We start from the raw sequence: 26,777 nt of genomic DNA on the forward strand, positions 1-26,777 counted from the left end.
TGACTAATGACAGTTCATTAAAATATCAAAAGCACTACTGACAATAGCAACAAATTATGTGTCAAGTATTAGTTAGCAACTGAAGACAGTTACCTAGATCCTATTAGGCACACAAAAATCTGTTATGAAGCAGTTTGAGTTGCTACAAATACAACTTACCTACCCACAAAAATAAGGAAATCAAAGGTAAGCCAGCTAACAAGCACACACATTCAACCCACAAGCACACACTTTAACATTACAACTGCAATATACTACTGATCATGCACCAAAAAACCTTAACTCTGCCCCATTTTCATCCTTCTGTACATACTTTTTACCTGATTATTTCCTCCCTTCCCCAACACTAGTACATGTAGACAGCTGGTGTAGCAAAAGGTAGTGATGAGACAGGGTAGTCTGTGAAAGGGTTGTGGCTGTAAAGGTAGTTAAAGGGGAGGATGGAAGTTCACATCCCAGGTGGATGCCTGGTTTAAGTTATCAGGGCATGGTCTGTGGCATATTGTAGTTGTAGTAATAGTAAGGTGGAGCAGAGGTGTGTACTGTAGGAGATTTTGTATGTCTTTGCTTTTGAGAGTTTTCCAGGTAGGTTGTGTGTGCGTCACAAAATTTTTTATATACAGATGCTCCCCGGGTTACGTAAACGTGACTTACGGAAAAAGTTACGTAAATTCTGTAAGCTTTTTTTTTTGCGTAATTGTTGGAGATATGTTCCCAACTTACACAAAATAAAACTTACGCAAGGCATTCTGGAAAGGAACGCTTGTGCAAGTCAGGGAGCATCTGTATAACTTTCTTAGGGATTTTTTAAAATAAAACTCTGTCAGTAGCTGCACATTAACCCTTTTCTTGTAGAATAAAATCTGACAAAAGTGTAGCTCCTATGGGTTTGTTTTCATTGCTTTGTTAGCTGGAGGTATAACTCAAGTTTTGCCCTTTAGTGAGGCGGTGGGATACCCCACAGCCCCGCTGAGGGACGAACCTCCCCTGACACCAACGTGGGCGGAGCCACTGGGTCCTGCGCCCGCCCCTCAGAGGTCATGGTGCAGACCCGGAAGTATAAAAGCTCACCTGCAGAGCTCAGTTGAGAGCTGGCCGCCACAGAGACCAGACGTCTGCGGCCGAGCTCCCTCGGGGGAGACAGCAGAAGGCCGCGGCCGGCCTGAGGTCGCACCGGGCCAGCCGAGCCTACCCCTCGCTCATTACCCAGAGGAGGACAGGCCGAGCCTATCCTGCTTCAGCTACTCTGAGGACTGGCTGAGCCTACCCCGAGGAGGACTGGCTGAGACTACCCCGCTCCAGCTACCCCGAGGAGGAGCCAAGCCTGCCGCTTGCCCGCTACCCCGAGGAGGAGCTGAGCCTACCATCCGCTACTTACCCAGAGGAACCGATGGTGTTTGAGACCGCCGGCGACGCTACAACAACTCAGGTACCCTACGAGGGGGAGTGTGGAAGTAGCCCGGGGGCAGCCGACCCCAGTCTGGCTGCAACACTGCCAGAGCCTGTGTCAGTGTGTTGCGGCCAGGATCCCCACTGACAGCAGCGAGTCTTTGCTGCTGCTAGGGCCCCGGGCTGGGAAGCAGTGGAGTAGGAGGGCCTGCGTCCCCCCTGCCACCCACTCCTTGGGTGGCAGACTCCCCCTTCTCCCTGACCTAGAGAGGCTAGGACCTCCTGCTATTGAACTACTGACTCAGCCCCTGCTTAAGGGCCTGAGTCCCTGACCGTTTGCCTGGTGCCCTGCCCTGACCTAGGGCCGGGGCTGCTATTTTGCTGGCTGCCCCGCCCTGACCTAGGGCCTGGGCCACCATTTGACTATTGACTCAGCCCCCGCTCCAAGGGCCTGAGCCCCTAACCGAGTGTGCGTTGTTCCCCACGACCGCAGAGCCATCGGCCGGCGAACTAGAGCAAGGCGGTGGGATACCCCACAGCCCCGCTGAGGGACAAACCACGGCCAAGCCGCACCACATGCCCCTAACCGGACTTCTGTCCACAAAGAAAATTTCTAGCTGGAGTTAAGTGGTGCTTCAAGATGTAAACTAGCGCATCCATCAGAGATGTGGGCGGGGGTTGGAGAGGGGCTGGATGAGGGGTTGAAGTTCAAATGGTGATGAAGTTGGAGCTAGTAATGCTGTGGAAATGACAGCTAAATGGCTAATCGAACTACCCTGCTAATTCAATCATTCTGTGCTGCTAATCAAATCACTCTGCATAGTGTTGTTCTGCAGTGTGGTCACTCTCACTCCAGCTTGCTTGCTCCAATGGAGTAACTGTAATGTATCAACTAGAGCTAACTATTTAGCTGTTGCAGGGAAGACAGTAAGGGTATGTCTACACTACAAGAGTAGTTCGATTTAACTTAGGTCGAATTTGCGGATTCGACCTTATGAATTCGAATTTGTGTATCCACACTAAGGACACTAATTCGACTTTGTGAGTCCACACTAACAGGGCAAGCGTCGACATTGGAAGCGGTGCATTCTGGGCAGCTATCCCACAGTTCCCGCAGTCCCCGCTTCCCATTGGAATGCTGGGTAGAGCCCCCAATGCCTGCTGGGGGAAAAATGTGTCGAGGGTGGTTTTGGGTAACTGTCGTCATTCAACCGTCACTCCCGCCCTCTCTCCCTGAAAGCACCGGCGGGAAATCTGTTACCGCACTTTTCTGGTCAGTGACAGCGCGGACGCCACAGCACTGCGAGCATGGAGCCCGCTGCGATCATCACTGCACTTATGGCCGTTGTCAACTCCTCGCACCTTATCGTCCACCTCTTCCACAGTCAGCTGCTGAGAAATCGGGCGAGGAGGCTCCGGCAGCGCGGTGAGGACATGAAGTGTCAGAGAGGCACAGACCTCTCACAAAGCACGGGATCCCACGCCGCGGAGATCATGGTGGCAATGGGTCACGTTCATGCTGTGGAACGGCTATTCTGGGCCCGGGAAACAAGCACGGACTGGTGGGACCGCATAGTGCTGCAGGTCTGGGATGAATCACAGTGGCTGCGAAACTTCAGGATGCGTAAGGCCACTTTCCTTGAACTGTGTGACTTGCTGGCCCCTGCCCTGAAGCGCCAGGACACCCGGATGCGAGCAGCCCTGACTGTGCAGAAGCGAGTGGTCATAGCCCTCTGGAAACTTGCCATGCCAGACAGCTACCGGTCAGTAGTGAACCACTTTGGCGTGGGCAAATCTACCGTAGGGCTTGCTGTGATTCAAGTAGCCCACGCATTGGGGATGTGGAGATGCCTACAGTGATCCTCGGGGACCCAGACTACCCGCTAATGCCCTGGCTCATGAAGCCCTATACAGGCGCCCTGGACAGTGACAAGGAGCTCTTCAACTACCGGCTGAGCAAGTGCAGAATGGTGGTGGAGTGTGCTTTCGGACGTCTCAAGGGGAGATGGAGGAGCTTACTGACTCGCTCGGATCTCAGCGAAACCAATATCCCCATTGTTATTGCAGCTTGCTGTGTGCTCCACAATCTCTGTGAGAGCAAGGGGGAGACCTTTATGGCGGGATGGGAGGTTGAGGCAAATCGCCTGGCTGCTGATTACGCTCAGCCAGACACCCGTGCGATTAGAAGAGCCCAGCAGGAAGCGCTGTGCATCCGGGAGGCTTTGAAAGCTAGGTTCCTCAGAGAGCAGGGTAACCTATGACTGTCCAGTCTCTTTACAGAGAAGCTGAACCTGCCCCTGTTTCAGATACTATTGACTTTTTTCAGTGGTTACATACCCCGTTCACCAGGTTTCCCCCCTTCCAACAGACGTTTAAAAATAAAATTATTGGAACATTTTTAATTAACAAAGTTTTCTTTACTAACGAATTCGCGTTCAAGGGTTCAAACAGGGACGCAGACTGTGGTGGGTACGGTGTGCAGTGATGTACAGACCGCTTCTACACTCGAGGACTGACAGGCTCCTGCTCCTACAGCGGTCTCTGGGGGGAGGACGGTTACAGGAGGGTGTGCAGGAAGGGGTGGGTTTGCAGGAAGGGGTGAGGGGTGTGTGGGAAGGGTGAGTAGGTGTGGGGGGGATGATGGCTCTGGCTGGGGCTCAGGGCATCGGAGAGGCTCATGGCTAGGGTGGAAGGGCATGGTAAGGGCAGCCTGCCTTGCCATTTGTGGATGCCAGGCGCTCGGACCCTGGGGCAACATACACCTCCCAGACTGACCTGGGGCAGCAGACACCTCGCAGAGTGACCCGGGTGCCTAGTGACTGCACTCTGTGTGTGACCTGGTGTTGATCCTGCCCCCATGTCTGTACCCTGTTAATGGTGGCTGTCCTATGCAATTAACAAACCCCTCCCCCCCCTTCACACAAAGTCTTCTGCAAAGAAACATGACAGAAACAGTAATGAACAGCAAACTATTTTTAATACTCAACTACACAGTTGGGGGATGAAACTGGGATTTGGGATCGGGTGAGCCAGGAAGGGAAGCAATTCTCATACTTTTTAGGGAATGAGAGCTGTTTGGTACATGAGCGCTCTGCTGGGGTGGAGTGACAGTTTTCACGGCCCTTAGCGCCCCTCCTTCTTGTGATTTTGGGAGAGGGGGGGACAGGACTTTGTGGCGGGGGAGGGCGGTTGCAGATACAGTTCAGGGGGGGTCTCTGCTCCTGCCTGCGGTCCTGCAGAACATCCACAAGGTGCCGGAGCGTGTCCGTTTGCTCCCTCATTAGTCCAAGCAGCGTTTGAGTCGCCTGCTGGTCTTCCTGCCGCCACCTGTCCTCCCGTTCGCTGTGTGAGCGCTGCTGCTGAGAGAGGGTCTCCCTCCCTCCTTTGGCTCTGCTGGGCCACCTCTGCTCTGGAGCAGGCCATCAGTTCAGCGAACATCTCGTCCCGAGTCTTTTTCTTTCGCCGCCTAATCTGCGCCAGCCTCTGTGAGGGGGATGCCGGGGCAGTTTGGGAAAGAGCCGCAGCTGTGTGATGGGAAAAAGGAAGTGATTTCCTTGCAAAGATACATGTTTGCGAACAGTGAACACAGTCTACTCAGTTTCTGTGAACAAGACCATACAGGGCACCTAATCTCATGTGCTCTCAGGACAAGTTCGAATTTTCGGCATTCGCTTTCATTGCCTGGGGTCTTGCACTGGAGATCGGACAAGTGGGGCAGGACAGCAGAATCCGTGTAGCAGCCAGGCCTGGTAAGCCGTAAACTTTAGGCTGCTTAACAGTTAATGGATAGCAGTGCCCTCCTGCTGCAGGCAATCTGGAAAGCATAAAGTCTGACCCTGTTCCAGCCCCTCGCGGCTGTCCCCGGGAAAGATCCCTGTATGCTTTTCCTCTGCAGCCTCCACCATGTGGCTGTTAAACGATGGTCATTGTTATGCAAAGGAAAAGTCAAGCATTCACAATAGTAACATTAAAGTAATTCCCCTAATTAGATGCAGCAGTCGCAGAGCGAGATCACCCTGAGGCGGGTCACCAGGAGAAACAGAGAGCGCATGATGCGTGAATCCCTGCACAGACCAGGGCCCTATGCTGCCATGCTGGTCGAGGCAATGCTCCCACTATACCTCAGGATGGCCTGGCGCGGAAGAGTGTGCTTCCACGGAGCACCCAATAAGGCACCTCTCCCCAGGAACCTCCTGCGGAGGCTTTTCGAGTAACTCTACGAGAGCTTCGTGGAACTGTCCCAAGAGGATTTCTGTTCGATCCCTATATGCATTGACCTTCTTTTCATATAGTTTTTATTCCTGTTTTTTAAAAAATAAATGTTTACATGTTTATAGCACTTACCGACTGATCCTTCCCCTGATTCAGAGTCCGGGTTAACGGCCGGGGAGGGTTGGTAGGGGATCTCTGTGAGGGTGATGAAGAGATCCTGGCTGTCGGGGAAAGCAGTATTGTAAGCGCTGTCGCCTGCCTCGTCCTCCACAAACCCTTCCTCATCTTTCCCATCCACGAACATCGCCGAGGAACTGCCCGTCGACACTATCCCATCCTCAGAGTCCACGGTCACTGGTGGGGCAGTGGTGGCAGACCCACCGAGAATGGCATGCACTGCCTCGTAGAAGCGACATGTCTGGGGCTGGGCTCCGGAGCATCCGTTTGCCGTTTTGATTTTTGGTAGCCTTGTCTCAGGTCCTTGATTTTCACGCGGCACTGCGTTGCATCCCGGCTGTATCCTCTGAGTGCCATGGCTTTGGAGACCTCGTAGGTCTTTGCATTCCGTTTTTTGGAGCGCAGCTCCGAAAGCACAGACTCATCGCCCCACACAGCGATCAGATCCAAGACTTCCCGGTCAGTCCATGCTGGGGCCCTCTTTCTACTCTGAGATTGCATGGACTCCTCTGCTGGAGAGCTCTGCATCGCTGCCAGTGCTGCTGAGCTCGCCACGATATCCAACCAGGAATTGAGATTCAAACTGGCCAGACAGGAAAAGGAATTCAAATTTTCCCGGGCCTGTATGGCTGATCAGAACATCTGAGCTTGGACTGCTGTCCAGAGCGTCAACACAGTGGTGCACTGTGGGATAGCTCCCGGAGCTACTAAGTTCGATTTGCATCCACACCTAGCCTAATTCGACATAGCCATGTCGAATTTAGCGCTACTCCCCTCGTCGGGGTGGAGTACCGAATTCGAACTAAAGAGCCCTCTAGGTCGAACTAATTAGCATCCTGGTGTGGACGGTCGCACGGTTAAATTGAATTAACGCTGCTAAATTCGAATTAAAGTCCTAGTGTAGACCAGGCCTAAGTTATAACATGAATAGTAGCTGAACAGGCATTATTATTTTTATTTGAATTGCAATAGTGTCTAGCCCCAGTTGTGGACTAGGATCCCATTGTGCCAGGAGCCATACAAACAGAACAAAAAGACAGACTGAAAGTTCATAGGGGCAGGGACTAAGGGTATGGCTACACTTGCAGATGTAGAGGGCTTTGAGTTAAAGCAGCCTTCGGAGAGTGAACTAGGGAAAGCACTGCAGTCTGTCCACACTGAGAGCTGAAAGTGCACTGGCATGGCCACATTTGCAGCTGCATTGGGAGTGGTGCATTATAGGTAGCTATCTCAGCATTCAAGTGGCTGCAACATGCTTTTCAAATGGGGGTGGGGTGGGGTGTGACAGGGAGTGTGTTGTGGGGGGAGAGAGAGTGGGGTTTTGGGGTGCTGAGTGTGTGTCAGCATGCTGTCTTGTAAGTTCAGATCCCACTCCCTCCCCAGCCTCTCTCTCATGCACTCAAATCAAACAGTAGCTGTTTGGGTTTTTTTCCTCGGACGAGATAAGCAGCCAGCCCGCCGAAAGGGCACTTCTGCATTCCTCCGAGTTCACAACAAAGACAAGAGAGGCCACTTCAGTTAAGGGGATTATGGGACGAAAGCATTAAGTAATTTCTCGTTTACACTGGAGTTGCAACGTCTCACCCAATACGCATCAGATGTGCATCAGACGTTATCCCTCTCAGGGAGGTGGAGTACCAGAAGTGCTCTAGCCAGGGAGTCAGAGCTCTCTACATGCCTTGCCAGTGTGGACGGGGAGTGAGTTAGAGCACTCTATGCAGCTTTATTGCAGTATAACGTGCAAGTGTAGCCAAGGCCTTAGTATAAGACAAGGGACAACAGATGGATACAAACAGATGGGGGAGCACGAGGCAACACCACCACAATATAGGTCAACGTGGGGGGTCAGGGTCCCCTCAAGTTCCTGCTTCAGGTCCTTGTACTGTCTCTTCTCCTGCCCTACCCCCCTCAATCCTGGCAGACACCCAAGGGAGTCTTGGAGCAAACAAACAAACAAACAAACAAGAAAAGTCCTCTCCCTTCTTTCCTCCCTTATGGGGGAAGGGAGCCTGTGGGAAATTTAAAAAAAAGCAAGGGTGATCTGGAACTCAGGCAGTCTTCCTGGGTCAGACCTTTTGGTTTAGCCTACACAGAGTCCAACTCCAGCCCCTCCTCTAGGGCCTGCTGCTTGAAGGCTGGTTCATGCAGCTTTGGGAGCAGTGAGCCTTGTTGCGGTCTCCTTAGCAGGCCTGTCTGGACGGTGGGGGTGGGGAGGGGGAGACTTCCTGTGACAGGTTTTCCCTTTTAAGCTCCCATCCCCAGATAGAACAAGCTTTGCAGCTGTGCTTCGCTGCCAGTGAACAGGCCCAGAGGAGCTCCTTAGTCCCCTCTCTGTCAGTGTGTGGGTGTGCCCCTTCATAGTCAGCATGACGGGCAATGGTCTCAGCACACCAACAGCCAACCCACTATTAAGTTTTTAGTAGGCTTCGTGTCAAAAGGAGTTTTAAGTAGAATTATAAAGGAGAAAAATGACTTTGTTTTGCAGATGTTTACAGAGTGCTTCACCCAACCGTGAGGAGCAGCATGGGAGAAAGCACAAAGGTGTCTGAAAATTAAACAAGTGAGATATGGAGGCTGACATCATGGGCTCGTCAGAGGAGGAAGTCAACATTTTGATACTGAATGAAAGATAAGTAGGGTGAGGATAGGTCATAAAAGACCATGAAAATGAAGACAAGTTTGATATAATAAAGAGGGAACAAGTGAAGTGATGCAAAGAGAAGGTGACATGGTCAAAGTGACAGACTAGAAAAATGATCTTTGAAACAACATTCTGAACGGATATCAGTGGGGCAAGATTGCATTTGCCAAGGTCAGAGAAGAGGATGTCACAATAATTGAGAGAGGAGATGAGGAAAATCTGGATAAAAATTTTAGCTGTGGATAAATAGGAAAGACTGTATCCTAGAGAAGTTATGCAGAAAGAATATGCAAACTTAGACATAGCCTGGAGGTGAGTACCTAGAGAGAGGTCCTAGTTGAAGGTACTCTTGCCCATAACCTGGGGGTTGAGTGGTGGTGATGAAAGGGAGGATTAAGAGCTGTTTTAGCTGCTTAGAGCTTGAGCTGACAACTAGATGCATACAAAAAATTGGACAATGGTCAGGTCACTAGTCTGCTAATACCAATACCTATCATGATGACCAATTGTGTCTCATCATTTTCTTGTACTCTCCTGTCTGTCTGTTATAGTTAGATTACACACTACTGGGGGAAAGGCCCATCTTTATGCATCACCTAGCACAATGGGATTCTGATCCATGACTACAGCTCCTAGGTGCTACAATAATATATCTAAGTAACAGACATCTTCTCTTACAGTGGTCCTGGGTTCAGATGCTTCAGAGGAAAGTGTAAGAACCCTTCTGTAGGCAGATCAGAGAATCTGCCTCCCACATTAGGTCTCCAATAATAAGAGACTGGTTTAGGCACTGATGCATAACTTTTAATATCTCTTCCAACATTATAATTAACTGTAACAACTCTGGATATTATCTATACAAATGTCCAATCCCTTTTGAATATTGCTAAATTCCTAGCCTCAATGATTTCCTATGACATTTTTTTCCACAGTCCAACTATATGTTGTGTAAAGCAGCACTGGTTTTGAATTTGCCACCTTTTAACTGAATGTCTCCTTGCTCTTGTGTTCTGACACAGGGAGAAAAACATTCTTGATCTACATTCTTTATTTTATATACTTTTATCATGTCCTCTCTCAGTTCCCCTCCAAATAAATAATCTCAACCTCTTCAATCTCTATTTATAATTTTTTCATGCCCTTGAGCATTTTTCTTGCCTGTCTCTGACCCCCCCTTAATTCTGCAGTATCTTTTTGAGATGGGGTGACCAGTATTGCAAAGTATTCCAGACGAGACTGCACCACTGATTTATACAAAAGGCATTATAATATTTTCTGTATTATTCCCTATCCCATGCCTAAGGCATCTTGGTTGCGTTGTTGACTGCCACTGCACATTGAGGAGCTGTCTATAATGACACCCAGATTCCTCTTTTGAGCTGATTCACTTAATTTAGAATCCTGTAAGCTGTACAAATAGTTTAAATTTGCACATTTACCTAGCTTGTTTTAGGTCTCTGAAATTCCTCACCATCTTCTCTGATTAACTTAAATAAGTTGGTGTTGTCTACAAATTTTCTCTCTCACTACTCAACACTACAGACTTTTAAACACATAGGTATATTTGATAGCCTCCAATCTTCTGAAACAATGGCTGTTTTTAATGAGATAATTCTTATTTTTGTTAGTAGCTCATTTGGGTCTGGTGATTTTCTGCTTCTTAAATCATCAATTTTCTCCAGGCACCTCCTTCTTCCAACATCTCAATCTCCAATAGCACCTCATCTTTATTCCCAGAAAAGAACTAGTCTGGAATAGGTATCTTCCCAACATTCCTGGCACTGAAGACAGATGCAGAGAAATCATTTAGCTTCTCAGCAAAGTCTTCATTTTCTTTAAATGCTTCCTTTAGCTCCTGGTGATCCAGCAGACCCATCAATTTTTTTGCAGGTTTTCTGCCTCCAATGTACTTAAAGAATCTCTTTGTTCTTACACCTTTAACTGTCTGTTCTTTGAAATCCATTTCAGCCATTCTATTTTCCCATCTATTGCCTGCTATAGTTTGTGTTCCTGTCTATTGGTTTCACTAGGGTCAGATTTCCAAATTTTGAAGGATTGTGTTTGGCTCTAATAGGCTCTCAAATTGTTTCATGTAGCTATATTGCAGGGGTGGCCAAACTTACTGATCCTCCGAGATGCTACGATAATCTTCAGAAGCTTGAGAGCCAGGCCATGCCTGCAGCCTTGTGGGAAGCGCCTGCTGGGACTCAGGGCTTCAGCCTCATGGGAGGCACCTACTAGGGTTCGGGACTTCTGGATCTCAAAAAAATATTACCCAATCTTAAATTTGGACTTTATTTGGAAAACAAATTTAATTATTTAAGTTCAAAAAGATGATGGCAACTACAGGCCCCTGATGCCATTGATTCAACTCGGAGGTATTTCACTTATCCACCATGTACAGTGGATTTTTAGTCAGGTCAGGACAAAAAGCAATAACCATAAGCTGCCTGTATTCACTTCCAAGGCCCTTTAGGATCAATCCCCACGCTCTCTCTCTCATTCACTATCAATGCCCACTTCTAATCTACCCATGATGCCAGTCTCCATTTCCCTTTATTACATTTTCAACCAACCCCTTTGTGCTTTCTCCGTTGCTTCCATATACTTGAGAGATGTTCACCATTAGCATCCACAAAGCTACCTCATTATTCACCTTCAAGTCCCTTCTCAAATCTCCTTTGCTGTGAAGTCTACAAAAAGCTTGAGAATGGTTTTAGTGTGTTGAGACCACAGCCTACCAGTGCTGACTCCTCCTACTCTCTGTCTGTCTGTATCCATCTGTTGATTTAGACTGTAAACTCCATGGGGCAGGGATGGTCTTTTTGTTCTGTCTGTAAAGCACCTAGCTCAACAGGGTCCTGATCCATAACCAGGGCTCCTAGATACTATAGTAATATAAATAATAAATTTGGCTAGCACCCATTTGGAACATATTGCAGAAACTGAGCAGATGTAGTCCAAGTTAGGAACATTTTACGGACTTCAAGACAGGTTAATCTGTGGGCATGAATATCTGAAATCTTATGACTGAAGTCTCTCTTACTTTTTGAGGACAGGATCTCTTTGCAAAAATCAGTGCTACGTTGTCGTTCCTGAAATTTGTTCTTGGGCCAATGACAAGAGGGGAGCTCTCCTGATGATAAAAAATAACCACCCCGAATGAGGGTGGTAGCTTTATCACCGGGAGCAAGTGCTGGCTATACTGGCGCTTTTCAGCACTAAAACTTTTGTCAATTAGGGGGGTGTTTTTTCACACCCCTGAATGACTAAAGTTTTAGCGCTGAAAGTGGCAGTCTAGACATAGCCTTGTTCTTTGTGAGTGTTGCCCTGCATATTCCCACATGTGGGACTGGCCCCTTCTGGTGTTGAGCTGCTAAATCTTCCGGAGAACAGTGCCTGTTGAGGCCACTCAGACCTTTTTCTCCCCTTCCCTTGCAGAGGATTTTAATAGTATAAAAGGGGAAGGGGTTCAAACTGCCCTTCAGTTTTTCCCTAATTTCAGAATTCTTGACCGGAGACTCCAAAGAGGTTCAGAAGATGGGTGAGTGTGAATATGTAGCAGCAACACACTTGAAGAACAGCTACTAGTAAGTAACTTATCTTTTTTAATTCTAGTGGCCCCAAGTACATTACTACTTGTGAGAGACTAGAACAGTACAACTGTTAGGAAAGTTGGCTGAGGAGTTCTAGATGAACAAGGACTGTAAAAACTACAAAAGCAAGGAGAAGTTCTAAATGGAAAGTTAAGAGAGACCTAGAAGGAAGTGCAATTTCACTCCCCTAAGGACAATTTTTTTCCTTCAAGCAACAGCTTTACAAATTCCATGAAAGAGACAGGGATGCTACCTTTGGATTAGTTTTTGATAGTTCCAAATGACTGAAGACCAGATGAGTCATAACAAGGATGTAGGAGAGACTTGTGGAAACACAAACATAACAGAGGCCTGATAAAATGGAAACAGATGACTTGAGATTGAAAGTGGGGAGTATGACACTGACCAAATCACATTTTCCATATGGGCTATCGTTTATATAGAGAATTAGTTATTTGGCCTGTACCTCACTAAGATATCTATGGCTAAGATGAATGCCCTATTAACAGATGATACTCTGCAAATAGCAGAACAGAGGTCCCAAGATTTTGTGATACAAGACTTGACCCCAAGGGAAAAGAGATACATGCACCCGAGGAAAACCCAGGGCAGCTAAACAAATATATTCACACTGTGAATATATTCACAGCACAACCAAGTGTATTGCTAAGAAAAAAATCAGTTTCTTTGAGTGCAGCCATCAAGCTATTGGTACATGGAGCAACCCATCCATAAACTAGGTTATTGTAAGGCAAATGAAGACTGCTGACAGAGCTTGTGAGGGTGGAAGCTGAAATCACAACCCATGCAGCCTGGTGAAATTCAAAATGCAGTTTTTAATGTTCAAGTTATAACAGATAGCAACATTAAAGAAGTTTGTTAGTAAACTGGAAAGCAATGCTAGCATGGGACCTACGTAGTTTGAAGATAAAATTGCAAAGACCTGGTTACAGCTATCGTCAACATCTTGGCTCCATCCCAACTGCCCTGCAGAGAGAGATCTCCTGCGCCAACAAAATAAGGGAACACACAGGAATTCCCCATTCCAGTTCAAGATAGGGCAGTCCGCCAATGACACTGGGTCCTGTTTTGCTTCAGGATCACACTGGACATAAGGAGTGTTCTGTAATAAACAGTCCTAGTTGGGACTTTCTTCCTTGCTTAACATGCAAGGCCAGACTAAGTCCTAAGAAAGACATTTGTGCTATTGTACAAAACCTGGAATCTGGACATTTTCTCTGGCAGGTAAGTCTTTGGCCTTGATTAAAGTTTTTCAGGCTACACAAATGGCTCTCACCTCTAGAGCCCTGATGGGGAGATTTCATTTCCCACAGAATCTACAAACCTTGGAAATTCTGGAAAACAAGGTGAACATTACAGTCCACATTTGGAAATATTACCATAGATAGTAAGAAAATGAGATGGAAATTCTTGATAGGCACTTGTTACTTTGCCATTCTGCATCTTGTATGAGCGGAGACATAAGTGGTGTAGGAAGTGTCAAGAAAGAGTAGTATCTTTGTAATTAGTCTTATGGAGGCCACCAGGAGTGTGGATAGTTATCATCCAGTTATGCTACTAAGGAACTGGTTGTACAAGGTTCTATTTCTTTTTTCTTTTTTTTTACTTTAAAATGTATGCAACAGTTCTAGAATTTGTCCTATAAAAAGAGGTAATATAAAAAACAATGTCAAATAGTTTGACAAGTGGCTTACTCTAAGTTAACAGCGCTGGATCTTTGGCATCAAACTGTAACAGAAATGTAGGCCTGGAAAGGACCTCGACAGGTCGTCTAGTCCAGTCCCCTGCACTGAAGCAGGACTAAGTGTTATGTAGACCATCCTTAACTGGTGTTTGTCTAACCTGTTCTTAAAAACCTCCAATAACGGCAATTCCACAACCTCCCTAGGTAATTTGTCCCAGTGCTTAACTACCATTACAGTTAGGAAGTTTTTCCTAATGTCCAACCTAAATCACCCTTGCTGTAATTTAAGCCCATTACTTCTTGTCCTGTCTTCAGTGTATAAGGAGAACAATTTACCATCTTCCTCTTTATAACAACCTTTCACATATCTGAAGACTATCATCATGTCTCCCTTCAGTCTTCTCTTCTCCAGACTAAACAAACCCTGTTTTGCCAATCTTTTCTCATATATCATGTTTTCTAGACCTTTTAACACTTTTGTTGCTCTTTTCTGGACTTTCTCCAATTTGTCCATATCTTTCCTAAAGCGTGTTGTTGGCCAGAACTGGACACAGAACTCCAGTTGAGGCTTTATCAGCGCTAAATAGCATAGAAGAATTATTTCTTGTGTTTTGTTTACAACACTCCTGCCAATATATCCCAGAATGATGTTTGCTTTATTTGCAACAGTATTACTTTGTTGACTCATATTTAGGTTTGTGAACCACTATAAACCTCAGATCTTTTTCTGCAGTACTCCTTCCCAGGCAGAACCCACACTAGGCATAAGCAGACTAAGCAATTGCTTAGGGCCTTAAGCAGCACAAGGGGGTCCCCTATTCGTTTTTTATTATGTGTTGTGTTTGAGGGTGAGGGGGGCAGGAATATTCCTGTTTAGGACACCTAATGGGCTAGCACCACCTCTGTTTCTAGGCAGTCATTTCCCATTTTATATTTGTGCAATTGATTCTTCCTTCTTCAGTGTAGTACTTTGCCTGCCCTTATTGAATTTCATCATATTTATTTCAGACCATTTATCTAGTTTGTCAAGATCATTTTGTATTCTAATCCTGTCCTCCAAAACGCAACCCCCTCCCAGCTTGGTATCATCTGAAAACTTTATAAGTGTACTCTCTATGGCATTATCCAAATTATTTATGAAGATATTAAACAGAATTGGATCCAGGACATAGCCCTGCAGGACACTTGATATGTTCTTCCAGTTTGATTGTGAACCATAACTACTCTCTGAGTTTTCCAGAGCAGCTTTTCCAACCAGTTTTGCACCCACCTCACAGTAGATTAATTTAGGCTATTTTTCTCTAGTTTGTTTATGAGAAGGTCATGTGAGATAGTAACAAAAGCCTTACTAAATTTGAGTTACATCACATCTACAGCTTCCCCCCATTCACAAGGCTTGTTACCCTGCCAAAGAAGGATATTAGGTTAGTTTGACATAATTTGATCTTGATAAATCCATGCTGACTGACACTTATCACCTTATTATCTTCTATGTGTTTACAAATTGATGGATTTACTTGCTCCATTATCTATCCGGGTACCAAAGTTAAGGTCACTGGTCTATAATTCCCTTGGTTGTCCTTCTTCCTCTTTTTATAGGCGGGTACTATATTTGCCCTTTTGCAGTCCTCTAGGATCTCCTTTATCCTCCATAAGTTCTCAAACATAATCGCTAATGGCTCAGAGATCTCTTCATCCAGTTCCTTAAATATTCTAGGATGTATTTCATCATGCCCTGTGTTGACTTATACTGATCCGAGCATCTTATTGCCACTTGTATTAGGTACAGAACCACTTATCCTTGATGAACCATCAATTTATTGGACCTTTGTGCTGCTTATTCTTTGCACTGAACCATTTCAAGCAAGTGGCTCAGAGTCAATTGTCCTGGATGCTCAGCACCAGACTTTGTTGATACAGATTAAACCAGATCAATCACTTACATTGGTACTGGACTACTTCAAGCAAGTGGTTCACTAGTCAATGGTGTAGGCACCTGGGTATTGGACTCAGATGACTCAGACTATTGGGGAAACACTAATAGTATAATGGGCACTGAACCTCTTCATCAAGCAGTTCACTAGAGACCACAGTACCAGATCAAAGAAAATTGACTTTGATAGCTTGGGGACCGTAATGCAATTTAGAGTGGGCATTAAGCCACTTCTGATTCACTAGAGTTAACGGTGCTGGAACCTTGGCACCAAATTAGGTTGACTTGGAGGGATTTAGGGACTCAGTCCTGAGTTAACAATGCCAGGACCTCAGCACTAAATTGGGTTAACATGGAAGAATCCAGGGACCTTGGTGTCAGATTAAGTAAACCCAGAAAGATCCAGGGGCAGCAGTGCTGTGTCTACTGTGGTAGACCCTTGTCACTGAGATCAATAGGCCAGTTAAAACTACATGCAGCCCAAACTGGGCACTGAGTCATGTAGACTAGCAGATCTCCAAAGTCAATTCTGGACTTAAATTTGCCAGACTTATTTGACCAGATGTGAGGAGACTCCCTTTCAACTGGGTAAGACAGCTCTGCTGCTCAAAGCAGGTCCAGATACCTGTGCCAGATGGTACCATGTATTTTCTGTTCTTTTAACTACAGAAATCTGTACTAACTGGCAAACTAACCAAACCAAAAATAGTATGAAAGGGCCAAAGAAAAAGAATCTGTCAAAAAGTCTTGAGGACACCATAATATTTTGATAGGCCCAAAATCAGTGCTTGAATTATTGGGAAATTTTAGGAGGGACCTTAATGAAAGATGGGAACTATTTTTAGACGAAAGGCTCAAGTTCCTTGTAGCAGGCCGGTGTGGCTCCCCTCCTCCCCGGGGAGGGTTGAGCCCCGGACACCGGAGTGGGCGGGGCTACAGAGCAGTGTGCCCGCCCCTCAGAGGGTCAGGCGGCGACCCGGAAGTACAAAAGCCACCGTCGGGAGCAGACCTGCCAGAGAGGGCTCGGCACTGGGAAGCCGCTAGAGCCCAGGGCAGTTGCCCTGACTGGCTGGAGCTTCTCCTCACCCGCTACTGGGAGGACCCGCCAGAGCTTCCCTGCGTCAGCTACGAGGAGGAGCCGCTGGAGACTCCCCCTCTCCCTTGCTGTTACCCTGAGGAGCCCCCGGAGCAAACCTGGCCGGACTTCCCAGAGGAACTGCCGGATCTACCCCCCCAGCCCGGGCTGCGAGGAGCCCATGCTGTTGGACTTCCTGGGAGCGGATGCCACGGACCAAGTAGACCCAGAGGGGGAAATTGAAAGTGGCCCAGGGGCAGCTGACCTCAGTCAGGCTGCTGATCAAACAATGCCCATGTCAGTGTGTTGCGGTCAGGATCCCCACTGACCATCAGCAGTGGTAGCCGCTGCTAGGGCCCCGGGCCGGGACGCAGTGGAGTGGGTGGGCCTGCGTCGCCCTGCCACCCCACTTGCGGGTGGCAGCCTTCCCCCTCACCCCAGTGCTCAGCCTCTGCACCAGAGGGCCTGAGCCCTGACTGTTGTTGCCCTGCCCTAATCTAGGGCCTGGACCTCTATACTAACTGTTTGTTGCTCAGCCCCTGCACCAGAGGGCCTGAGCTCTGAACTATTTGTATTGTTGCCCAGCCCCTGCACCAAAGGGCCTGGGCCTTCCTGAGCTATTTGTATTGTTGCTCAGCCCCTGCACCAGAGGACCTGAGCTCCCTAGACTGTTTGTATTGTTGCTCAGCCCCTGCACCAGAGGACCTGAGCTCCCTAAAGTGCTGCATTGTTGCTCAGCCCCTGCTCCAGAGGGCCTGAGCTCCCTAGACTGTTTGTATTGTTGCTCAGCCCCTGCTCCAGAGGGCCTGAGCTCCCTAGACTGTTTGTATTGTTGCTCAGCCCCTGCACCAGAGGACCTGAGCTCCCTGAACTGTTTCTACTGTTGCTCAGCCCCTGCACCAGAGGGCCTGAGCTCCCTAAACTGCTGTATTGTTACTCAGCCCCTGCACCAGAGGGCCTGAGCTCTGACTGTTGTTGCCCCGCCTGGATCCAGGGCCCGGGCCCCTATACTAACTGTTTGTTGCTCAGCCTTGCAGCAGAAGGCCTGAGCCCCTAAGTGACTGTGTGCACTGTTGCTCAGCTTGGAAGAGTCGGGACAGGACGCGACTAAGAGCAGCAGGCCGGTGTGGCTCTCCGGGGAGGGTTGAGCCCCGGACACCCACCTTTACATTCCTGTAGCAAAAGATAATGGCCCTTGAGAATTTCGTCCGATCCTACCCTGGATTTCTTGCTGATTAGAGTGGATGCCATCATTTTTTTATTTAAATTGTGGAACATAAAACATCTACAATCTCAGCAGAAGCTACTCAAAAAAAAAAAAATGCTATCCTCAAGTTACAACCTACCCATATCCTCCCAAAAGCAACAGTCAACTTCCCTAGGATTAAAGGCTTTCCCCCAAATATATTTAGAAAAAGGGTGGGTTTCTCCTTAAGTCAAAGAGGGATATTTTTATCATGCCCGAAGCTTGCTAATTTTTCTTTATGTAGGAAAACCAAGGTCCCTGACTGAAGAGCTTCCCATCTAAATAGACAGAGACAGATGAAGGCTCAAGGAGAGGGATACAGCCAAGGGAATGAGCATGGACACTAGTCTCCAGCTTGTTTAACTCCACTTTCAATTGTGTTTTTGTTTTTGATATTTACAAATAGTAAAGTTCTATGCCAATATTGACAAAATAGCAAGTTGTGTGCCAATATTAACATTGGAACTGATGCCCCCTCCCAGCTATAGCTTTTGGGCTGTTTTGTGTTCTGGAGAAGGGGGTATAACACTTCCTTATTTGCTTTTATTTATTTTTGTATTCACATCATACACCTTCCCCCAGCCTAGAAAAAGGTGTGCGTATTTGCAAAGGCATGTATTGCAGAGGATCCCTCCTACACACTCCACTGCCTAGAAAGGAAAAGGAAGGAAGGTATTTCTAGAAGTCTCCCCGCAGTTCCCTGACCAGAAGTGAGGGGGAATATTCCAGGAGTCTCCCCATACATTCCCCCCTTCCAAGACCAGAGATGAGGGGGGCTATTCAAGGGGCTCAACATACTTCCCATCAATACCCATCCCGGCCTCAGGAGAGTTCATGGTGGAGAATTTCCATAGCTTTCCCAAATGACCACCTCAGTGAAAAGGGACCTTCTCATAGGGAACACACTCACTGAACCCCTTTTGGAATCCCCCTCCATCCCACAGGCAGCAAGCCATGCCTCCCATCCCATTCCCTGTGCAGGGGGAGGGAAAGGGAGGGAGAGAGAACAATATTGCCTGGACCAGTTACCTCAGGGATCAGGGGTTGAATCCCCTTGCTTCAGCTTCAATCCTTCCCAGGCTCACCCCCTACCAATCACAGATGACAGGAAAGAACACCCCGCAGCAATGGCGCCAATTCAGATTTGCCCTCTCTCTTACCCACACACTGCATGAGCCAGTGCCACCAGAAACTGAGCTGTTGGCAGACTCACCTGCAGTCCACCACACAGAAACAGACTCCTGTGCGCCAGGGTGCAATACCATTTGGCCTGACCACCCCTTCATCTGGGCAGGAGGGGCAGCTGGGCCAAATTTGAGTGGTACTGTGACCCCATGTGCTCAATCTCAACACCACTGACAAAAACTTGGCCAGGCCACCCCTCCATCTATTCAGAGTAGCAGATGGGTCAAATTTCAGTGGCATTGCAAGCACACAACTGGAATGATGCTTCAGACCACTCTGGAAGCAGCTGTACTGATTCAGTAAAAGTGGTCCAGCCACACATTCCCTCCCACTGAACTCTGAGCAAGTTCAAAAGCCTTGGGTGTGTGTGGGGGGGGAGATTCAATGTCCCCAGCCTCCCCTCACTGGCAGCACTGCCTTGCAGCCAGTCAGTGGCCTTGCTAGAAAATGACAGAGCACTGTTGCCAAAGCATAGTTTTCTGAAGTGCAGCACTGTAGGTCTATCCTGGATTTCAAGTGTCAGAGTGCTTCTTCAGGAACACCCAGGTGAGAAATAAGGGGACCAGACAGCACCCCGATGCCTTATAATTAAACACAACTAAGGCAGCCCCTAAAATTAATAAGGAGGCCAGGCCCCCACAACTCCCCAACCCAGATTCCTAGCACCACCAACAATGCTATCAAAAATAATAAGTCACAGAGTCTCAATGGAAAAATAAAAATATTTAAGCATCCAATCCTGAAATCAATTCACACTACAACTTCTCCTGACTTCAGAGGTAATTCTGAATGTTGTAACTGCAGGATTAGGTCCTTTAGTTATTCTCTAAATAAAAAAACATATGGAATCTTACATCTTCCAATTTTTGACTGAAAAAAATATTCTCAAAGTAAGCTACAGCCATACAAACTATTTTTATGACAGATGCTACAGTATATACTTGCTATAACTAAATTAGATTTAATTCTAGACTATAAATGGCAATTGGCATTTGCCAATGGAATGGCAATGACAATTAATATAATATCCTGGCAATTTCCTGACCACACTTTTCCATCCCACCTTCTGAAAAGTTTTAGATGAAAAATTACCAATTACCTTAAATTACATCTGACTAGATTATAGGGAAGGTGCTTAAAAACAAACAAACACACAGAGAAACTTCCCTAGTACAAATACTGCCTAGAACTAAGTTAACTAATGAAATGAAGACAAATCAGAAGAGAGTCCAGGCTAGACAGACTAATTTCCAATCCTGTTAACAGTTGAGAAAGATTAGGAAGAGTAAAATTTAGATTCCAACGAAACAGAATGCTGAGCTTCCTCAATTTCCGCTATAGTCAAAGAGAACTGATGACAATCAGGCCTTAAGTACTTTGGTATTTTGCCACAGTTTCAGCAGTTTGTGTCCGGCCAACAATGTGGCTGCACTAGTGTAAACTACAATTGTATACAAGCTGTGATTTGTACCAATCTGCACTGTGAAAGAGCTTAAGCTGGTGTAAATTAGTTTTCCTTATCTTCTCTTGGGGCTTTCATTGGCATAACTACACTGGAGGCTGGCCATCAGCTGTTGAAACGAGCAATTTCCAAAGCAGACTGTCTATACCGGGGTCTCAAACTCAAATGACCACAAGGGCCACATGAAGACTAGTACATTGGCCCAAGGGCCACATTAATGACACCTCCCCCCACCACCCTCGGCCCCGCCCCCACCCCTTCCATGAGGCCCCACCCCTTCCCTGCCCCCATTCCAACCCCTTCCCCAGCTGCCCCGGGATCACCACTCCAGTTCTTCCCCCAGGCCAGCCTCCAAAGCAGCAGTTAGCTCTGGGACAGCTGCTTGGGTGCTCTCCAGGGCCAGCTGCCCAAGGAGTGGCTGTTGTGGCTGCCCCCTGGGACAGCCTCAGCTGCATCCAGTGCGGCTGACCGTAGGCGCCCGAGCAGCTGGCCCTGGGGCTAGCTGCTCTGGGATCAGCCACTGCAGCTGCAAAAGTTACAGAGATCACGGAACCGTGACTTCCACGACTTCCGTTTCAGAACTGAAGCTTTAGTCGTGACCCCTCAGGGGGTTGCAAGGTTATTACGTGGGGGGTTGCAAGCTGTCAGCCTCTACCCTCAAACCCCACTTTGCCTCCAGCATTTATAATAGTATTAAATATAAAATTGTATTTTTAATTGTAATATGGGGGGGGTCGCAGTGATAGGCTTGCTGTGTGAAAGGGGTCACCAATACAAAAGTTTGGAATGTGTTACAGCAGTGGTTCTTAAACTCATTTTCTTTTTTCCTTGTGTGTGTTGTAGACATCTACAACATGGCAACATATTAAGAAAAATGTCAATGTAAAAAGAACTAACTTGTCTAGACAAAAAGCCTGCAAAGGAAAGTTTAAACTAGAAAACAGAATCACAGAATATCAGGGTTCGAAGGGACCTCAGGAGGTGATCTAGTCCAACCCCTTGCTGAAAGCAGGACCAATCCCCAAACAGATTTTTGCCCCAGATCCCTAAATGGCCCCCTCAGAGATTGAACTCACGCTGGGTTTAACAGGCCAATGCTCAAACCACTCAGCTATCCCTCCCCCAACTAATGCATAGCTTAACACAGGGGTCTCAAACATGCGGCCCGCGGAGCTCCCCAGGGCCGCCCAGAGGGGGGGGCAAAGGGGGCAATTTGCTCCGGGCTCCGCAGGGGCCCCCAAGAGAAAAGCGGAGGCTCCTGCCTCCGCCCCTCTCCTGGAGCCTTGGCGCATAGAGCGCCGAGTCTCCGTCTGAGCCCCGCCCCGATCCGAGCCGCGTGGGGAGGGGGCGGGGCTGGGAGCTCTGGGCTGAGCGCTGCGCTCGGCGTGGAGCTCACAGCCCGCCCCTCACCACGCGGCTCTGAGCGGACAGCTCAGGCCTCGCCGAGACGCGCTCGGGTAAGGGGAGAAGCGGAGCCGCCGGGCCGGGCCGGGCCTGGGTGGGAAGCGAGACCCGCCGGGCCGGGCCGGGGTGAAGGGAAGCGAGACCCGCCGGGGCCGGGCCGGGCCGGGGGGGGGGGGGGGGGCAGGGAAGCGAGACCCGCCGGGGCCGGGCCAGGGGGTGGGGGCGGGAAGCGGGCCCGGCCGGGGCCGGGTGGGAAGCGGGACCAGCCGGGATGGGGAAAGAGGGACCCGCCGCCGGGCGCAGCCCGGTCTTGGCGGTGGGGCCCCTTCTGTTCCGGGACCCGCCGCCTAAGTGCCCCACCGCCAAGCCACCAAACAGCTGTTGGTGGCGCTTAGCACTTTCCAGGAGGGAGGGGGGAGGAGCGGGGAGCCGCGCGCTTAGGGGAGGAGGTGGAGAAGAGACAGGGCAGGGGCGGGGCCTCATGGAAGGGGTGGATTGGGGGTGGGGCCAGGGGCAGCAAGGGGGCGTGTCAGTGATGCGGCCCTCGGGCCAATGCACTAGTCCTCATGCGGCCCTCGGGGTCATTTGAGTTTGAGACCCCTGACATAAACCCTACCCAGCAATGTAGGGTGCAGTATAAAAATTAGTATGTATATTGGAACACAGTCTTGTATGCAATATCAGCCTGCAAAATAGTCATGAAAATTTACCAGTTAGGTATGAAATCTATTTCCCTCACCTTCATTTACCATAACAAATTAATAATAAATTTTTTTTATTGCCTGTCCAAATACAAAAATTGCCCACCTGGGCAAGAAGTACTAAAAATTATTTTTTAGGTCTACATATAGTTCCTGAAAATTTTAAATACATATGACAACTAAAGAAATAATAAAACTTCAGACCATGACAGAGCACAGTATAAACAAGAAGGCTGTATGCATTAGCACAAAAGAAGACAGGCATGTTCATGAGACAATCCACAATTACAGATGGGATTGAATGTGAGAGTACCAGAAGGACATATAAGTGCAGACGTGAAAATAACAGAAAGGAGTGTGCATGCTAAACACTGGCAGGGCATGTACCTATGCACCAGACAGAGAGGTGTGTGCGAGAACTACTGGCAGGGCCTGCTCACGAACACCACAAAGACAAGTCATCAGTGTGTGGTCAGCGCACTGGCACGGGTACGTGATGGTGCATACAAGTGCATCCCAGACAGCAGTGCGCGCGCTGAACAGCGGCAGCACATGAGACGAACTGCGAGTGCACTGGGGCCACAGACGGGAGTGCGCGCGCCGAGGGCTGGCGCACACACTGCCGCAATAATAGCTGGAGAGCGCAGAGGGGACCTGTGCGCAGCTCTCGCCCCTGGATCCCGGCACACTGGGAGCAAACAGCAGAAATGCAGAATGGGAACTGGAGCCGCCGCTCCCGTGCGTGCAGGCGCGGGACGCACTATCCGCGGGGCTGTACCAGGCCGCCAGCGCCCCCTGCCGTGTGCCTGCGGGGGAGGGGTGCGAGCGCAGAGCCGGGAAGACAAAGGAGCTCGTGATGAGTCAGGGCTGCAGCTCGGCAGGCACCGCACCTCCAGACACCCTCCCCTTGCGCCGCAGGGGACGGGCAGAGCCCCACACTCCCGGGCCGCCAGGCCTACTCCTCCCCCGCGGCGCCGCGAGGCTCACAGCCCAGGCAGCTGCGGGACCGGAGCCGTCGCCACTCAGCCCCCAGCCCGGGGTGCGGGGGGGGGGAGCAGGCAGAGCCCAGCCCGGGGCGCGCGCGAGCGAAGCCTCTCCCGCCCAGCCGCCGCCATCTTGTTTGCCGCCATTTTATGGCCGCCCGAGAGGCCGCTCGGCCGCGGGATCCGGGCCCTGCGCCGGCCCGGCTGAGGAACAGCCACGGGCGGGCGGCGCCCACACGCCTAGAGCGGGGAGGCGGCGGTCAAGCCCGGCGGCGGTAGCGAAGCGCGCAGGCCCCGGGCGCGGCCTGCATTGAGGCCTAGCCGCCTCCATTGTCCCCAGCCCCCGCCGGCCCAGCTCTAGCACCTCCGCTCACCTGTGCGGGTCCCTGCGCCGAGCCGCGGGGTCGGATCCGGCTGAGGGTCGGGCGGGCCGCAGGACTCCGCCGCCGCCGGGGCCTTGCATTCGGGGCCGCCAGGTCCGGGGCCTGCACCAATCACAGGCGCTGGGCTGGGAAACGGGGCGCGAGCGCGCGCGCGGCGTTCACCCCCTCCCCCCACCGGCTTCGCGACTAGCCCTGCCGCTGTTGACGCACGTCACTGGGAGCCGGAGCGTGCCCCAGAGATGTGAGCATGCGCAGGAACCGCAGCTGAAGTCGCTGCCCTTTCTTTGCTCTCGAACGTGCCCCGAGAGCGAAGCCGGGGGCTGGAAGCCGAGGGGGAGAAAGGCGAGTTGCGGCGCAGGGGGGGATGGGTCAAGCGGAGAGAGGGTACAGGGGAGAAGCCGGAAAAGGGGCGAGAGCGAGGGGCAGAGTGAAAGGGCCAAATGCAGAGCAGGCTTGTGATCGTGGGTGCACAGTGTGGCCCTGTGCTGCCCCCCACAGGGATATGGCATTAAAGCTACAGCCATACACACGCAGGGGTATCAAAGCTGCGCTTTTATGGCCTGGAGGCTGCGTGCACATGCTGTAGCACCTCAGCTTTTGTTGGGTAACTCAAGTTTCCAAATCTCTGTCATGTTTGCATTGATAAGCTTACAAATGGGAGTCCATGTGTGACTTCAGTGATGTGTGCTTGACAATGTAGACAACGTGAAATAGTGGCTCAGAGTCTGTGAACTTCCCTGAGCCTTATTAATTTTACCATAGTGTCATCTCTAATGCCCAGTAATGGCACTTCCTTGTCAACACTAAGTAGCCTTTTGCTGATCGTTTTAGCAAATGGAACAAAAATGTGATAGAAGTGAAGCACACATGTAACTGCTGCAAAGAAGGAAACAGATAAAAAACAAAGGTAAACTTAATGAGAAAGGAGAATATGGAAGGAAGAGAAACAAAGGGCAAAATTAGCGATAGGCCTAAAGCGGAACATATTTTCTCACCCAGTGATACTGAATTAGACAATAAGGCACTGAACAAATAATTAATATTTTAATTATAGAAAGTGCCATATTCTCCCATTAACAGTAGTGAAAGTTCTGCTTTGCATCCAGCTTATGTACACATATTTGCACAAACTCAATGAAGGCTAGCACGGGTATAAATAGTAGTGTAGCCTCTGTAGCCCAGGCAGCAGTGGCACGGGGAAGATGCCCCATTACACACACACACCTGAACCCTATTGGTGACGCTGCTATTTTTATTCATACTAGCGCTCATCAAGCTACTGCAAGTATGTGTATGCATGCTGGGAATCATCCTTAACTCATAGGGCAAACTAGCCATAGTTCATGTACACATTCCAATATAGGAGTTCCTCTTTTCAGTTATGTCATTTAAGATGGGATTTAAATAAAATATAAAAAAAAACAGCCACTCATAACTGTATAACTATACTGGCAAAATTGTCCAGTGTGGAGAAATCTTTAGGATTAGTCTATATACAGTTTTTTGCACTGATTTAACTAAAGTGGTTTAGAAACCAATTCACTTAATTGGAACAACCCCCTTTGTGTGGACACTTTTAACTTGGTTTATACAACAGATTGTATTGCAATATGGAATATTCAGTGGCTATTGTATCAATTTAAAAAATGTTGTATGTATCATTATAGGCTAGGGCTTGTATTCTGGGTCCATGAGGGACCTACAGGTGTTTCCAGAAGAAACTAAAATCACAGAGCAGGGGATGGAGGGATTATCAGTGTGAATCCCTAAGCAGGCAGCAAGTCTGAAGGAGTCTTAGCTCCTGGAGGACATTGCATGTATTTATTTAACCTGACTCAAGAAATCTGAAGCCCAAAGAACTGAAAATTATATAAAAGTGATCAGCCTGACATAGGAAGGGAGCTCACATTCAAGAATTGACATGAAACTGACCAAGAGACATAGGCACAAAGGACCTTTCCACAGGGTCTATCAGGATCTCCATGTGGAAGATAGATGACTGCTTGGTAAGCTAAGGCCTGCATGTAAGTTCTATATAATTTTAAAGAAATGTTTCCTATGTAATGCTTTTATTCTGAGTAAATAATACTTTGTTAATAAAGGCTGTCTGGTCACTGGTTAGCCCTCTCATTGTCACTGACAGTTCAGCATCTGCAGTCCTGTTCTAAGTCAGACGCAGTGACTGTGTCTGTTAGATCACACTGAAGTGTGGGAGGAAGTTGCACCCTAAATCCCCAGCCTAGAAGGAGAGAATCGAGGGACTCTGCCCTGAAAAAGGTAGTGGATAGAGGGAACAAAAGAGTCAGAGGTACCTTTATCTCAAAAACGGTGATCGTTTAAAAATGCCATATGATGATTTAGCTTAATTTTATTTAAGGCAAAAGGGCTACACCTACTTAACTAAATCAGTTTCTTAAGCCAATTTAGTTAAAATCAGTACACAAACTGTATAAACCAGCCCTGTGGTACATTGTTTATTTTCAATCCAGGAAGGAATTATTAATGAACTGTTTTAATTGGGGAGGGGAGGGAAGAGGTGCTTTTTGTTTTTAATCATGGAAATATTTGTAATGGTTTTAAGGTTTGTGAAAGCTTGTCTTTATAAAAACCTATATTTTGGAACAAATGTAAGTTTTTATTATCTCTTTAATCTTTTACTAAACTACCGTTTAATTTAATTTACAA

At 48.4% G+C, this 26,777-nt stretch overlaps 1 protein-coding gene across 2 annotated transcripts in view; it reads right to left on the reverse strand.

The window, feature by feature from the left end:
• The window catches only part of ZNF711 (zinc finger protein 711), a 43,438-nt gene extending 19,155 nt beyond the window's left edge, over positions 1–24,283 (reverse strand). For both annotated transcript variants that reach the window (XM_039487494.1, XM_039487492.1), the window contains exon 1: positions 24,084–24,283. The gene's annotated coding sequence lies outside the window, so the exon portion shown is untranslated. The remainder of the gene's footprint in view (positions 1–24,083) is intronic.
• Positions 24,284–26,777: the final 2,494 nt, after the last annotated feature.

The sequence above is a fragment of the Mauremys reevesii genome, linkage group 9, assembly GCF_016161935.1.
Source record: "Mauremys reevesii isolate NIE-2019 linkage group 9, ASM1616193v1, whole genome shotgun sequence".
Classification (NCBI taxonomy): Eukaryota; Metazoa; Chordata; order Testudines; family Geoemydidae; genus Mauremys; species Mauremys reevesii.